The sequence below is a fragment of the Carassius auratus genome, chromosome 48, assembly GCF_003368295.1.
Source record: "Carassius auratus strain Wakin chromosome 48, ASM336829v1, whole genome shotgun sequence".
NCBI classification, from domain to species: Eukaryota; Metazoa; Chordata; class Actinopteri; order Cypriniformes; family Cyprinidae; genus Carassius; species Carassius auratus.
This window is the reverse complement of record NC_039290.1, coordinates 8,641,667-8,660,523: the sequence shown is the minus strand read 5'-3', so window position 1 is coordinate 8,660,523 and position 18,857 is coordinate 8,641,667. Positions and strand designations below refer to the sequence as shown.

The 18,857-nt window shown below is 33.5% G+C and overlaps 1 protein-coding gene across 2 annotated transcripts in view; it reads right to left on the bottom strand.

The window, feature by feature from the left end:
- The window catches only part of LOC113065750 (N(G),N(G)-dimethylarginine dimethylaminohydrolase 1-like), a 51,360-nt gene that overhangs the window by 12,557 nt on the left and 19,946 nt on the right, over positions 1 to 18,857 (bottom strand). The gene's annotated exons all lie outside the window — the stretch shown is intronic.

Below are 18,857 nucleotides of genomic sequence, written 5' to 3'. Positions count from 1 at the left end.
TAAAAAAGCTCTGTTAAATCCGATCCAGGGGGCGATTGTTGGCCCGTGAGGAATAAGTGAATTCCGATGACATCATCAGCAGGGGCCGAAGGTGATGTCATTCTGAAGGAAACAGGGAAAACTTTTATGAGGAGAAAAGATTTAGAGGAAGTGATCTGCTGGATAAGAGGAGGGGATGCTCAAAAACAGAGCGGACCGGTGTGTGTGTGTGTGTGTGTGTGTGTGTGTGTAATGACATGGGTATGACACAGGTATTACAAGGAGAGGGTGACTTATGAGGACATAACCCATGTCCCCATTTTTCAAAACACTTATAAATCATACAGGATGAGTTTTTTTGAGAAAGTAAAAATGCAATAAATGAAGGGCCATAGAATATACAGTTTGTACAGAATAAAAACCATTACACCTATGGGTTGAACCCACTTTACACAAAAACAAACGTGTGTGTGTGTGTGTGTGTGTGTGAGTGAGTGAGTGAGTGTGTGTTTCAGCAGCTCTCGAGGCTGTGTTTTTTTACAGGATGAATCAGTGTTTCCACGGTGATATCTGGCAGTGAGGTCACCGTGGAACTGCTGTCGCCAAACATGAGGTCATACAGGTGTGTCGCCACGGCAACCGTAATGTAAACACACACAGAGCATCTCAACAAACACCGTCAACACAAGAACACAAACGAAAAACTAACTATTCTTTATTCATTTTATTGTATTTGAATCACTAGAAGAATTGCGGTTTATAACTTTGTTTTGCTCTAATATAAAAGTCTCTCAGCTTTATGAAATCTATAAAAGTCTTTAAAATATTTTCAACCATTTTTACTCAGAAATATAATTTATTTATTTCTATAAACTAAACATATATATTTATAAATAAGACCAGAAGCTGAATATAAAAATGGGAACATATAATATTATACTATATATATATATATATATATATATATATATATATATATATATATATATATATATATATATATATATATAAATTATAATAATATAATAAAAATTCAGACCAAAAGGCAAATACCAAAAATAAAATAAAATAAAATAAAAGATAGATAGATAGACAGATAGATTTTCCATTCTATGAAAGTGAAAGGGAGCCAGCAACTGCTTGGTTAAATATTTTAAATAACGTGTGTGTGTGTGTGTGAGTGTGAGTGAGTGTGTTTGAGTGTGTGAGAGAGTGAGTGTGTATGTGTGTGTGTGTGCGACGATCTCTCAGCCTTTCCACTGACGGTCTGTCAAACACACACACATCACCATCAAAACAACCTCTGAGCAGACAACACTGTGAACGAGGTCAAAGGTCAGAGGTCAGTGTAACCCCAGGCCAGACTGAGAGGACATGTTTGTCTTCACACGTGCTGACAGACGAACTGTTATCATTCATGACGCAGACGCAGGTCTCACTTTCCACAAACCAGTTTACAGACAATTTACATTAATTTGGTTTGTATAACTACTGTATAATAACTGAATTAAAGAGATCACTCTGTAATGAAATTAAAATGTTGGTTGGGTTCGTTATAGTAAGAGATTTAAATGACACTCGATAAGTTTCCTTCGATTAGAGATTCACACATCGTTGGGTTTTGTCCTTTTAAAATAAGTATTTCTAATTAGAAGAGTTAAGTGTCACTCGGTTTTATGTAAAGAGATTTAGATGTCGGACGATTTTGTTCTATTAGGATAATTCTATTTTTGTTCAAAAATTCAGATTGGATGTGATTGCAAAAAGCAACTTTGATGAAAGCTTATAGACAAAAACTGCATTTTACTGAAATAACAATAATCCCTTTCATTTGATCCCGGAATTCCAGTCTCAGGAATTCTGACTCGTGGCTTTTTTCAGTCCCAGGATGCATCAGCGCTGGTCATGATCCAGAGACTCCTGCGGGACGAGGGCCACATTCCTGTCATTCCACCGAACAGGAGCACAAACGAACTCTAATGAGACGGAGAATGGGCTCTCAGCGGATACAGTGTCTGCTGCACAGTGAGGAATAAACGGCCTACTGTAGCAAGAGATGAGATTAGAGCCATAGAGAAGAACCACATGATGCTGAGGGACCAGCAAAAATAAAATAAAAATAATAACAATAAATAAATCAATACAATGAATTAAAATAAAATAAAATAAAATTCTGACCAAAAGCTGAACCATCAAAAATTATTAAATAAAATTTTAAATAATTAAAAAAATAACTATAAATAATATAATAATTTATAAATAAAAGTAAAATAAGAATATATGAAAAGATAAGAAAAGAATAGACTGATTAGTCTGTAAGAATTTAAACAAGGATGCAGCTGAGGATGTAAATTATTAAATTACAATGAAATAATAAATGTTGTGTCCTAAACTAGGTGGAAAAAACATTTTGCACAAACAAAATAAAATAAAGAATTAAAATCAGACCAAAAGCTGAATGCTCAAAAAAATAAAAAATAAATAAATACATAATAATAAATACATAATAATAATAATAATATTATATATATATATATATATATATATATATATATATATATATATATATAAAACAATTTAATATACTATATAAAAGATAGAAAATAAAATATTCGTTAAAATATAATAAAGACAAATTTGGTGGAAAAGGTCAGATCAAAAAGAATAAGTAAAAAATTTAACAATTTAAACACTATAAACAATAAAAAAGGAATATAAAAACAATTATGTAAAAATAAGAAAGATTCATAACAAAACGTGGACAGTCAAAAAGAATGAAATAAAATACATAAAAAACTAAAATAACATTTTAAACAATAATAGAATATAAAAGCTATAATATAAAACAAGACGAACTTAGACCAAAAAGTGCATTCACATAAAAACACTGGAAATAAATTAAAAAATAAGCATAATGCTAATTGCGAAAGTAGCAGAAACATCATGGTAATCGAGCAAAGAGCTGCAGAAAAAGAGAGATGTGTATTAAAACAAAGAAAAGGCGGTTATCAGCGTGCAGGAATCAGATCTGTGGGGTTTGACGTCACACACTCATCTGTAGACATGAAATGAACTGAAAACTGCTTCCTAAACAGAACTCAAGATAACATCCCACTCTTTCACGCTCCTGTTCTCGTTTAAGAGTGAATAAGATTGATGTCTTAGCACAGCTGCTCAAACTAATGAGGCGCGTTTAATGTTTGAAATAAGTGTTCACGGTCGGTAGAGCGTCCATCACACGATCAACAGATCTCACGAATGTTTCCAAGATCTGCAAAACACCTTAAAACAACCTGAAACTGTCTTGGCATCCACTCAGAACACACTAAGAACCATCCAGAACGGACGAATTCAAACCATGAGCTGAATGGTTAAAAAATAATATAATAAATCATTTATAATACCATAGACGATAAAAGGATGAAAACAAACTATATATATATATATATATATATATATATATATATATATATATATATATATATATATATATATATATATATATATAAAAAGTAAAAAACAAACTTATACTACAGTAAAAGTATGAATGTAAAAACAGTTATATACAAAATAATAAAATAAAAAAATCTGTCCAAAGGAATAAAAAATAACAATATATAATACTATAGTATAATATAAAATACTAAAGTAAAAGTAAGAATATAAAAACAGTTATATACAAAATAATCAAATAAAAAAAAGATAATATATAATATTATAGAATAATATCAAACATGAAACATAATGATATAATATAAAAAATATCTAAAACAATATATAAGAACATCAATATATAAATGAATTATAAAATAAACTTGTGTAATTCTAAAAATACAAATATAAATCAATTATCTAAAATATATATAATAAAAAAAATTTCAACAAAAGGTAATATTTTATAATACTACTAATAAAAAATAAATATATAATAAATATAAAAAATATATAATAGAAAAAAATAATAATAGAATAAAAAATAGTAAGTACAAAAATAAAAGAATAAACTATATTAAATACTAAACAATTATACAAATACAATGACATAAAAATAATTTGAGAACAAAAATATGAAAATGTAAATAAAATAGGGTGTTTATAATACTATACGACAGTATAAATAAATAAATAAACGGGGGGCCCGCTGTTTTTTAATATCAAATACTAAAGTAAAAGAAAGAATATAAAAACAGTTATATACAAAATAATAAAATATAAATCTGTATAAAATAAATAAATAATAATAAATAATAATAAATAATAATAAATAATAAATAAATAATAATAATATATAGTAGTATAGAATAATATCAAACATGAAACATAATAATATAATATAAAAAAAATCTAAAACAATAAGAACATCAATATATGAATGAATTATAAAATAAACTAATGTGTAATTCAAAAAATACAAATCTAAATCAATTATATAAAATTTATATAATAAAAAATACTTTTCAACAAAAGTTAATATTTTATAATACTACTAATAATATATATATATATATACACACACAAAAAAAAAAATCTGTCCAAAGGAATAAATAATAATAATAATATATAATACTATAGAATAATATCAAACATGAAACATAATAATATAAATAATATTTAAAAAATCTAAAACAATAAGAACATCAATATATGAATGAATTATAAAATAAACTAATGTGTAATTCTAAAAATACAAATATAAATCAATTATATAAAATTTATATAATAAAAAATACTTTAATTATTCTTTATAATAGAATAAAAAATTATTAGTACAAAAGAAAAAAAGAAGAAAAAATAAATAAAAATAGGGTGTTTATAATCCTATATGACAATATAAATAAATAAACCTAATAATCTTGCAGAACATCTTAGCAACTAGATAGTAACCACTCAAGACACCCCAGCAGACACCCAATTCCCAGATGGAAGGCTGAAATGTGGAAGTCGGCCTGAATTCGCATCTCTCGATTGCAGTCGGACCCCCCAGGCTGCCGTCCCTCATTCCCACCATGAGCCGCTCTCTCGCGGGGCTCGTCTCTCCGCCGCGCTCTCTCGGGTCCCGACAGCCGGTTTCGGGTTCTGCTGAGCTATTCGGGGTCTTTTGGAGAGAGTGGACGGGCCGCATCCGTGGGTCAGCAGTGATGGGGATTCGGTGTCCAGAGGAGCTTTGTTCGCCTTCAACAGCTCGGAGGAATGGACTTCATTACGCTCACAGCTACTATCTGTGCTCTTTTACTGCAATCAGTCCAGAACACAGAGAGACAAAAGACTGAACAAACACATGAACCGTGAAAGCTCGTCTATCACCAGATACTCCCGCTGGAGCACAGCCATTTCAGAAATCTCAGACACTAAACTACACTCTCACGATTACTGGAGAACATGTGAGGCACACTGAAAACTACAACATTTCCTTTACCTTAAATCAAATAAAATGCAAAAAAATACATATATTTTACAAAGCCCTGCACATGGCTTGCAGGAAAAAATTGTAGGCTAAATCATGCGCACGGTTTACTAATTCGTTCCCTCAATGTCCTAAAACGTGCACGCAATTACTATTTCGTTAACTCAAATTATGAATTGTGCGCACGATTTACTAATTAGTTCCTTCAATGTCCTAAAACGTGCACGCAATTACTATGTCGTTCACTCGAATTATAAATTGTGCACACGATTTACTAATTCGTTTCCTCAATGTCCTAAAACGTGCACGCGATTACTATTGTGTTCCCTTGATTTATAAATTGTGCACACGATTTACTAATTCGTTCCCTCAATGTCCTAAAACGTGCACGAGATTACTATTGTGTTCCCTTGATTTATAAATTGTGCACACGATTTACTAATTCGTTCCCTCAATGTCCTAAAACGTGCACGAGATTACTATTGTGTTCCCTTGATTTATAAATTGTGCACACGATTTACTAATTCGTTCCCTCAATGTCCTAAAACGTGCACGAGATTACTATTGTGTTCCCTTGATTTATAAATTGTGCACACGATTTACTAATTCGTTCCCTCAATGTCCTAAAACGTGCACACCATTACTATTGCGTTCCCTCAATTTATACATTTTGTGCACGATTTACTAATTCGTTCCCTCAATGTCCTAAAACGTGCACGAGATTACTATTGTGTTCCCTTGATTTATAAATTGTGCACACGATTTACTAATTCGTTCCCTCAATGTCCTAAAACGTGCACGAGATTACTATTGTGTTCCCTTGATTTATAAATTGTGCACACGATTTACTAATTCGTTCCCTCAATGTCCTAAAACGTGCACGAGATTACTATTGTGTTCCCTTGATTTATAAATTGTGCACACGATTTAGTAATTCGTTCCCTCAATGTCCTAAAACGTGCACGAGATTACTATTGTGTTCCCTTGATTTATAAATTGTGCACACGATTTACTAATTCGTTCCCTCAATGTCCTAAAACGTGCACGAGATTACTATTGTGTTCCCTTGATTTATAAATTGTGCACACGATTTACTAATTCGTTCCCTCAATGTCCTAAAATGTGCACGCGATTACTATTGTGTTCCCTTGATTTATAAATTGTGCACACGATTTACTAATTCGTTCCCTCAATGTCCTAAAACGTGCACGAGATTACTATTGTGTTCCCTTGATTTATAAATTGTGCACACGATTTACTAATTCGTTCCCTCAATGTCCTAAAACGTGCACGCGATTACTATTGTGTTCCCTTGATTTATAAATTGTGCACACGATTTACTAATTCGTTCCCTCAATGTCCTAAAACATGCACACCATTACTATTGCGTTCCCTCAATTTATACATTTTGTGCACGATTTACTAATTCGTTCCCTCAATGTCCTAAAACGTGCACGAGATTACTATTGTGTTCCCTTGATTTATAAATTGTGCACACGATTTACTAATTCGTTCCCTCAATGTCCTAAAACGTGCACGAGATTACTATTGTGTTCCCTTGATTTATAAATTGTGCACACGATTTACTAATTCGTTCCCTCAATGTCCTAAAACGTGCACGAGATTACTATTGTGTTCCCTTGATTTATAAATTGTGCACACGATTTACTAATTCGTTCCCTCAATGTCCTAAAACGTGCACGAGATTACTATTGTGTTCCCTTGATTTATAAATTGTGCACACGATTTACTAATTCGTTCCCTCAATGTCCTAAAACGTGCACGCGATTACTATTGTGTTCCCTTGATTTATAAATTGTGCACACGATTTACTAATTCGTTCCCTCAATGTCCTAAAACGTGCACGCGATTACTATTGTGTTCCCTTGATTTATAAATTGTGCACACGATTTACTAATTCGTTCCCTCAATGTCCTAAAACGTGCACGCGATTACTATTGTGTTCCCTTGATTTATAAATTGTGCACACGATTTACTAATTCGCTCCCTCAATGTCCTAAAACGTGCACGCGATTACTATTGTGTTCCCTTGATTTATAAATTGTGCACACGATTTACTAATTCGTTCCCTCAATGTCCTAAAACGTGCACGCGATTACTATTGTGTTCCCTTGATTTATAAATTGTGCACACGATTTACTAATTCGTTTCCTCAATGTCCTAAAACGTGCACGCGATTACTATTGTGTTCCCTTGATTTATAAATTGTGCACACGATTTACTAATTCGTTCCCTCAATGTCCTAAAACGTGCACGCGATTACTATTGTGTTCCCTTGATTTATAAATTGTGCACACGATTTACTAATTCGTTCCCTCAATGTCCTAAAACGTGCACGCGATTACTATTGTGTTCCCTTGATTTATAAATTGTGCACACGATTTACTAATTCGTTCCCTCAATGTCCTAAAACGTGCACGAGATTACTATTGTGTTCCCTTGATTTATAAATTGTGCACACGATTTACTAATTCGTTCCCTCAATGTCCTAAAACGTGCACGAGATTACTATTGTGTTCCCTTGATTTATAAATTGTGCACACGATTTACTAATTCGTTCCCTCAATGTCCTAAAACGTGCACGAGATTACTATTGTGTTCCCTTGATTTATAAATTGTGCACACGATTTACTAATTCGTTCCCTCAATGTCCTAAAACGTGCACGAGATTACTATTGTGTTCCCTTGATTTATAAATTGTGCACACGATTTACTAATTCGTTCCCTCAATGTCCTAAAACGTGCACGAGATTACTATTGTGTTCCCTTGATTTATAAATTGTGCACACGATTTACTAATTCGTTCCCTCAATGTCCTAAAACGTGCACGAGATTACTATTGTGTTCCCTTGATTTATAAATTGTGCACACGATTTACTAATTCGTTCCCTCAATGTCCTAAAACGTGCACACCATTACTATTGCGTTCCCTCAATTTATACATTTTGTGCACGATTTACTAATTCGATCCCTCAATGTTCAAAGACGTGCACATTATTACTATTGCGTTCCCTCAATTTATAAATTGTGTGCATGATTTACTAATTAATTCCCTCAATGTCCTACAACGTGAGCATGATTACTATTGCGTTCCCTCAATTTACTATTTAGTTCACTCAATTTATAAATTAAGTGCATGATTTACACATTTGTTCCCTTGATCGAGGGAACGCAATAGTAAATCGAGGGAATGCAGTAATAAATTTAGGAATGCAATAGTAATCGTGTGCACGTTTTAGTACATTGAGGTAACGAAATTGTAAATGGTGCGCACAATTAATGTCCTAAAATGTGCTCACGATTTACTACTTTGTTCCCTTAATGTCCTAAAACGTGCACGCGATTACTATTTCGTTAACTCGAATTATGAATTTTGTGCACGATTTACTAATTTGTTCCCTCAATTTTTTAAAACATGCACACGATTACCATTTCGTTCACTCGATTTATAAATTGTGTGCACGATTTACTAATCCGTTCCCTTAATGTCCTACAACGTGCACACGATTACCATTTCGTTTACTCAAATTATGAATTTTGCGGACGATTTACTAATCCGTTCCCTCAATGTCCTAAAACGTGCACACGATTACTATTGCGTTCCCTCAATTAATAAATTTTGTGCACGATTTACCAATTTCTTTCCCTCAGTGTCCTAAAATGTGCACACGATTACTATTGCGTTCCCTCAATTTACTATTTCGTTCACTCGATTTATAAATTAAGCGCACGTTTTATTCATTTGTTCCTTTCATAGAGGGAACACAATAGTAAATCGAGGGAATGCAGTAATAAATCTAGGAACTCAATAGTAATCGTGTGCACGTTTTAGTTAATTGAAGTAACAAATTTGTAAATGGCGCACAAAATTAATTTATTTTTTATTGCACTTCATGTGCAGGGCTCCGTAATATTTAACCTTAAAAATGTAATAAATAAAAACTTATAACTTATAATATAATTAAATATTTTGAGTTTGACACTTTTACAGGACTTCGAAATATGAAACAACAGGCTTTCTATGGTTTTCCCGCCAAGTTAGCTCGGAACACAAATTCAAGATTCCAAACAATAAAGGTCGCTGTTCGTTACCATGGATACAGGCACACAGTGTTCCTTAATGAACCACTAAACATTCCATTTCCCAGAATTCCGTTTACAAATAACGTGTCAACCAATAAACCGATTAACTGCTGTAGCATGACTAAAGAGACGGAATGAGAGAAATGTATCCCGATCACAGTTTTGTAACGGTACAGTAACAGGACGGCTCGTTCTGATTGGCTGTCGGCGATAGGTGAGCGTCAGGAGAGATTACAAGATCCTGGAGAAACACACACATCTGAAACGAACACAAACAGCAGGAAAACAAAACATTCTTTCCAGACACCTCCGAACCCCCCGGAGACTAACCAAACCTGAGCTGTGCTGTGGACGCGACCCGCGGCGAGTGTGTGAGCGATTAGCCGTAAAATATCTGGCAGGAATGTGTTTTCCACCCTGGAGACTCAACAAACACGCAGCTGGCCGGCCGGGGGTCCGACGCCGTTCACGTCCAGAAGCGCAACCGTTCTGGTCATTATATCACACCTCTTCATCTCACTGATGCAGACCGAGGAAATGAAGCGCTTTAAACAAACACACACATGCAGCTCTGATAAATAAACGCAGCGATCCGCAAACGTTTCTGTCTGACGGGACACAAAACGTTCCAGCGGTTGATGGACGGAAAGTTTCGAGGTTCGGATTTGGGGTTAAAAGTTCAATTTTCTCTTATTCTTCCAAACCTACAAGGTTTTCTTTCTTTCATGGAACATATAAATGATTTTGTCTATTTTAAGTGTTTTTAATTCATTACATCAAATTAAAACAAAGATAAAACTAATTTAAAAATATTGTAATAGTTATACAATACAATTTAAATACATATAAATGAATAAATAAATATTTGCCAATGGCAGATTTGACACAAACGTATAAATGGAAAATAATTTATAAAACAATCCCGAAATGCAGTGCTACAGGCTCAAACATCTTTCTTAAGATGGTTTGACCGAAAAAGGGAAATAATTATAAATTCATACTGAATAAATTGATAAATATATTCCGTAGGATGAATATCTAAAAAAAATAAAAATAAATAAAAAAATAAATAAATAAAATTAAGCATATTTTTAAGTATATTCAATATTATGTATACAAATTAATATAAAAGCTTTATCTAATTAAATTATATCCAATATTTTTGTGCATTTTTTAATATATTAATATTCGGACCCCACTGTCTCTGTATGGATAACAAAACATCTTGACATGAGGGTGAATAAATAACGGCAATCTTAATTTTTTGGAGAGCTGCGGTTATGGATAAAGGGGTTATGGGATAGCTTTCATCAGGCTTATGAGCGAGTGAAGGGTGTAATGACTTCATATCTCACCTGTGCAGGTAAACAGGACCACCCGTGAGTGTGTGTGTGTGTGTGCGCGCGTGTGTGTGATGCAAACACAAATTACATGAGTTCACTTCTCTAGACACATTTTTCTGGGATGTTAAGCTTCCACAGAAGTGCTGGTATAACAACCTCTGAATCATATTTTATCTCTTCAGTGGAAAAATGAATCTTCAAACTAATTTAAAGTAAACCAGAACACCAAAGCACTCAGAAGACCTTCCAAACTGCACAGTGAAGTCCTGTGAACATCACAACACCGGCAAACCTCACAATTCATTCTAATCCAGTCCATTAAGAGCGCAGAAGGAATGTGTGTGTTTGGTTCAGGTTTCCGTCTCCCTGTGACTAACGGTTCAGAAACCTGATGTGAATTCCTGATGAGGGAGTCAGTATGAGAAAGAGTTTGATAACAGCAGCATCAAAGCAGGAGTTAAAGCCAGAGATTGAATTGAGACGATGGATCAGACTCTCACTCCCTTCTGCTTAACAAAGCAAAACAGCATTCAGTAAGTCACATGACTCAGGCAGCGTCCAAAACCAGCTGCCAAATAGATAGACTGTATGCATTAAAGAAACTGATTATATCTGATGTAAGTGAACCACATTGATTCAAAGAAAGAATGAAGAAAATCAGTGAGGTTTGAGATGACAATTTACACTTTTAAATGTGAAATTATTTTTGGATTGGAAGGTTTTTCAAACTGGTCTTTTCAAGAGTTTATAGAAAAATGGTAAAAAATAAATAAAAATAAAAATAAAAAAATTCAAAATAATATATAAGCGAATAAATCAATTACATGAATTTTTATATATATATAAACGTAATCTTATTCTATTTTAACATCACATGAAACATAAACAAAAACATTTAAAATATGATAAAAACTAAATTACGTGAAAAAAACTTTAAAAATAAAATGAAGCAAAGTAGAAAAAACATTCAAAATATTGCATCTTGATGATGCTAAATAAATTTATAAAAAATTATTAGGTGACTTCATATATGAAAATATAAAACTGCCTTTTTCTATTTTAGGGTTGGGATGATCATAAAAAAAAAAAAAAAAACTTTTTTAATACTTTAAATAATGTTTTGTCAACTAAAAAATTATATAAAAATAAAAAAATATACAAAAGACAACTTCTATTTCAGATAGCTACCAAGACAATATTTCTCGAAATCATTTAGTTTAACTTGAACTACTGAATTTACTAAAACGAACTAAAAATGAAACGACATATTCAAAATATGAGCAAACTTTAACAGTATATGAATGACTGATGTTGCATCGCATGAACAGAAGTCACACATCTGAGAAGCCTGCATCACGCTAGCAGATACAAACGAACGATGTGATGTGAGACAGACAAAACATCTCATCTCATCTCCTGGGCCTCATGTTTCCTCCATCAGGCTGTTTTCCGTCCGTCTAATGGTCAGGAACACAACACTCATTGTGTGGAGCACAGCGGGCACCAACATTTTCCTAAGAATGTTCTGGCTCTCGTCCCGGACAGGACACTCCACCGGCGCAAGCACCAGGAGAAATATGACAAGCTCGCGTGGAAAAAGAACATGAAATATGAACAACAGACCAAAGAAAGCTGGTGAGGGAGAGAGAGAGAGATTCAAGAAAGGTAAAGATGCCATGGAGTTTCCCATAAATACTAATGAAGGGGTTTCCCAGAAAACCATTTTTGCCTTTTTCCATTTTATCTGTGTGGATATAATCTGATTGAAACAGCCGGCGGAGCTCACGGATGAACATACGGCTCAACTCCATTCTGACAGACTACATGAGCTCATCTTTACGCCTCGAACGTGTCTGTTTATCTGGAGTCTCACATGTGGTTCATCGCAGCAACACATGCTTGATCTTAGGATACGACCATATATGGGCAGCATTTCCTCCAGATGGGTCTGATCTGGTGAAATCAAGCGAAATCAAGCTCAGCTCCATCAGATCTAGTTCCATTAGGAGGCCTGGGTCTATAAACAGATCCAACTCTGTTAGGAGGCCCAAAATCTATCACGAGGCTTAGCTCCATCAGGAGGCCCAGCTGCAGTAGGAGCCTCAGCTCCATCAGGAGGCCCAGCTCTGTCAGGTTTACCTCCAATAGGAGGCACAGATTTATAAAAAGCTCAAACTCTGTTCGGAGGTCCAAAATCTATCACGAGGCTTAGCTCCATCAGGAGGCCCAGCTGCAGTAGGAGCCTCACCTCCATCAGGAGGCCCAGCTCTGTCAGGTTTACCTCCAATAGGAGGCACAGATTTATAAAAAGCTCAAACTCTGTTCGGAGGTCCAAAATCTATCACGAGGCTTAGCTCTGTCAGGAGGCCCAGCTGCAGTAGGAGGCTCAGCTCCATCAGGAGGCCCAGCTGCAGTAGGAGGCTCAGCTCCATCAGGAGGCCCAGCTGCAGTAGGAGGCCCAGCTCCATCAGGAGGCCCAGCTCTACCAGGTCTACCTCCATTAGGAGACCCAGCTCTATAAACAGGTCTAGCTCCATCAGGAGGCCCATCTCCATCAGGCCTAGCTCCATCAGGAGGCCCAGCTCCGTCAGGTCTAGCTCCATCAGGAGGCCCAGCTCCGTCAGGTCTAGCTCCATCAGGAGGCCCAGCTCCATCCATGTCTCCCAGCACAGACTGCGGGAGGCCCGTCTCCATCAGAAGATGCTCCTCTGTGATCGGGGGCCTCTTCCTGTGGCCGACAGTTCCAGACGGACTTAGTAATGGAAACTCTGACTCCAGAGCCTGATGGGAAAAACTCTGGCATCTCTAATCTCTAATGCCCCGTTCACAGACACATCTCTGTCATTCGCTGAGAACGCTCACCTTTAACCCGCACCAGCCATGTGGAACGAACAGAGAAGAAAACAGATGACGAGACAGGAGAGAAAGTGTGTGTGGCTGTAAACAATTAAGTCAAGCAGCCCTGTTACTTAGACGTACAGACAGAGACGTCAACAAACTGCAGAGTTAAACTGAATAACTCAACCGATTGTGCGCTAGACACCAGAGAGAGAGAGAGAGAGAGAGAGAGAGAGAGAGAGAGAGAGAGAGAGAGAGAGAGAGTGAGAGAGTGAGAGAGAGAGTGAGAGAGAGAGAGAGAGAGAGAGAGAGATCATTCTGAAGAAGGGAAGAAGCACATATCTAGAGATCAGAGTGAACACCTATTTATGTTATTAAATAATGTTAATATTAATGTTTTTTTTTAAATTAATCATAGCTAATACAGTACTTAAATTCTTGGAGCAATTTTAATATATATACATGACAAAAAAATTATAATATTCTAAGGTAATACAAAATTATATATATATATATATACACAAAGTACAGACCAATGTTTTTGAAAGAAGTTTCTTCTGCTCATCAAGCCTGCATTTATTTGATCAAAAATACAGAAAAAAACAGTAATATTGTGAAATATTATTACAACTTAAAATAATAGTTTTCTATTTGAATATACTTTAAAAAAATAATTTATTCCTGTGATGCAAAGCTGAATTTTCAGCATCATTCCTCCAGTCTTCAGTGTCACATGTAACATCAGTCGATCACATGATCATTTAGAAATCATTCTAATATTCTGATTTATTATGAGTGTTGGAAACAGTTCTGCTGTCTGATATATTTGATGAAGAAAAGGCTAAAAAGAACTGCATTTATTCAAAATAAAAAATTATAATAATATATATTCTAATAATATATGTTCTTTACTATCACTTTTTATCAATTTAACACATCCTTGCTGAATAAAAGTATTGATTTTATAAAAAAAAAAATTACTGACCCAAATTACTGACCAGTAGTGTATATTGTTATTACAAAATATTTATATTTAAAAAAAATAGCTTCTTTTTTTTTTTATTCATCAAAGTATCCTAAAAAAGTATCACATGTTCAGAAAAAATATTAAGCAGCAGAACTGTTTCCAGCTTTGATAATGAATCATCATATTAGAATGATTTCTAAAGGACCATGTGATAATGATCCTAAAAATTCAGATTTGAATCACAGAAATAAATGATAATTTAAAGTATAATACATTTAAAAACAATTATTTTAAATTGTAATAATATTTCACAATATTAATGTTTTTTCTGTATTTTTTATCAAATAAATGCAGGCTTGATGAGCAGAAGAAACTTCTTTCAAAAACATTAAAAATAGTAATGTTTACAAACTTTTGGTCTGTACTGTATATAAGCAATTAAAAATAATAATATAAGGTGATTAGAAATTATAATGTTATATAAATAATAATAATAAAAAATACACTATAAAAATTTTTTTCTCCAAATTTTATATACTGTACATATATTAAAAAATATATAGAATTCATAAAAAATAAAAAATATTTGACTGGTAATGTACACAAGATGCAAATAAGAAACACAATTAAAATTGAATACATTATCACGTAATAATAATTATAACAAATAGTAACACTATAATGACACTGAAAACACTAAACTTCTAAATAAATATATTTGCGGGGGAAAATAAATGACGGGATGTGATAATTGACAATAGTGTTGTTCCCTGTTTGGACTCTCATTCTGACGGCACCCATTCACTGCAGAGCATCCATTGATGAGACACTGATGCAATGCTACATTTCTCCAAACCTGATGAAGAAACAAACTCATCCTAATCTTCGCCAGCCCAAAGATGAGAGTAACAAACTCTCTGTGAGCGATGATTTCATACACGATGTCATGATATTATAAAAGAGATGAATCGGCGCAGAACTCAAATCAAACAAACAGCAACAGAATCATAAACAAATGAATCCAGAGCCTCTTGCAGAGCTTTAAACAAAAACAGGACGAAGAGATACAATCAAAACAATATTCACACAACAACACAGGCCTGTTGCCACGCTGGAGAGCAGCTTCCTTCCTGTTTGTTATTCTGATGACCTCAGAATCATGTTAACATGCACATCGTGTTCTCCTTAAAGGGACAGTACACCCAAAAACAACAATTCGCTCATCATTTCCTCACCCTCGCATCATGCAAACAAATTAAACTCATTTCATGTGGAAAAAAGGAGGACTGTAGGTGCAGATGTTGCTGTATTGAAAAAAGATCTCTCAAAACCTATTTTGTCCTTTGGGGAAAAAATTAAACGATGACATTCTGTTTATTGGTTTTTAGATGTACTGTAGCTTTAAGGTCTATTTTTTTTTTGGTCTCAATGCAAAATGGTCTGAAAATCTGCTCATAATACATGTACTTAGTTGTGTAATGTGAGGAATTACCTCAGTTTTATGACATACATTTAGTGTAGACTTTAATTCTGACTTTAAATATGACGATAAAATGAAGACGCTCTAGTCACAAACAATGCTTTTTATGAAGGTCAGACGTTCACTCTCATAATTCCAGAAATAATATTAAAATATAGTGCAACTTTAAGCATTCTGGATAACTTCTAACAATAAATCTGATCAGAAAATTAGGGGAACATTGTCATTTTTGGTGAATTTTTAATAAATCAATGTCAAATTGTATAAGTTTCACAAGTTTCAATTATCTAGACATGCTTTTTGATTTCTAACAATTAAATGTAACATTAAAAATGAATCTAAATGAACTAAAATAGAAAAGCCTTAAGATTTAATTTTTGCTCATCTTTTAATAAATCGATTTTAAATTTGTATAATTTTTATGCTTTCATTAATTAGAAATGCTGTTTGATTAATAATATTTAATTTAACCATTCAAATGGAATCAAGAGGAACTTAGAATTTGGCAATTGGAATTTTGCCATAAAAAAAAAAAAAAAATTGTTACACTTTTAATAAATGAAAGTTTTATGATTTCAATTAATTAGACTTGTTTTTTTTTTTTTTTTTTTTTTTGATGACTAACGTTTAAGTTAATCATTAAAATTATTAAAACTGAACAAACTGGAAAACAAAATGTATTTCATAAGGTCCTATTATAGAACAAAACATTAATGAATTATTAAATTGTTAAAGTTTTATGAATTCAAATGATAAGACATGCTTATTATTAAAGAGTAATTAAAACAATCCACAAATATATATTTTTTCAGTTTACAGACGTCGACTGGAGGTTTCTTATGCAGCATCTGTGAAATATTTCTGCATTAATCTCCAGATCCCGATGTGCGCCGGACAGACGTGTCCTCACAGGAACGGCACGCAGAGGTGCAGCGTGGGACACAGGTGCATGCTGGGAAACCGAGCCCCATGGCCAATCAGACGAGCTGCTACATTCACCACAGCTAACGGATGAGAAACGACCGAACGACAGCAGCAGAAGTGTGTACAGGAGAGACCAATGTGTGAATGTTTCTGTCATTATCATTCTTGAAGTGTCTTGTGTTTGAGGTAACGTTCGAGCGCGCAGCTCCAGACAGAAGCGCTCATGTGATGGAGAAAACAGCTGTCTTCACGAATTCCTCTCAGACACAGAGAAGAAAAATCAGACATGAGCAGCAGACGGCAGACTGTAACCTGTTAAAGGTGAAGCGCGTCACTTCTGACAAATAATGACTGTTTCCAAACAGGTTTCAAAAAGAGCATGCTTTTGTACTTTATCAGATCTTTGCATAAAAATAATAAGAGAAATATTAAAAAATATATCAATGATAATAGTAATTAAAAATGTATCAATGTATACATAAATAATTAATTTTAATTTATTATAAAATTTTATTATAATAATTTACATTTATACTGTAATATAATAATTTTAAAATATCATGAACAATAACAATTATACAAATTAAAATGTTCCATCATAAAAAAATATTACTTTTTATTGAAATAAATGATACAATTTTACATTATAAAACAATTATAAAAGTGTATTTAATAAAGTACTGTTAAAATGTCAATAATTTTACCCTGTAAAATAAAAATAATGATTATGACCAAATTTTATATTATAATATAATAATAAAAAGTAACAATAACTTATTATTAAATTTAATTAAAATAGTTTTACAATGTAAAGTAATAATAATAATATAACAAATGAATTATTAATATTTAATAATAATGAATTATTAATTATAATTAATGAAACAGTTTTACATTGTAGAAAATTTATGTATTAGTAAAATTATAAAATAATTGTAAATTAAATAATACAAATAATAATGTATTATTTAAATGTAATTATAATTAGATTTATATAATAGTAATTATATTATTATTATTATTATTATTATAACAATTGTATTATTAAAATAGGTTATTTAAAAAATAGTCATAAATATAATTACTATGCATGTGGTTGTATCGCTGTAGTTATTATTGTTCTAAAAACATGTACAGTATAAAACCATGAGATATGTTCGGTGACACCTGTAAAAATAATCAGTTAAATCACAAAAAAACTATATTAGTGGATATGTACTCATCAGGAAGTCAGTCTAGCAATGACAGACTTCTGTTTGACTCCGAACATTAAAGTGGAATATGAGAAACTGCTTCAGCATCAAAAATATGACACGCTTCACCTTTAAGAGTGTAGCGTGTGTGCAGCAGGTGATGTCATCGACCAGATCAGGGGTCCGGCACGCAGAGGTCACCGTGGAAACAATGACGTCAGCTGATGATCACTCAGACACACACACACTCACACTCACACACACACACTCACACACACAACATGGGTGTTCTGTTTATGGACGCTGATGAAGAAGTGATGTCATGCAAAGACCATGTGCTGCAGTCATAACTTAGAGACCCTCGACGGACCTGTCACACACACACACACACACACACACACACACACACACACTAAAGACACACTTTCTCACACTCACTTTAAAACATTCAACACACACACACACACACACACACACAAACACACACATGCACACAATCAACACACACACACATACATACTCTCACACACACACACACAGAACACACACAACACACTCTCAATCTCAACACTCACTCACTCACTCACACACACACACACACATATTCTCTCTCTCTCTAACTCAA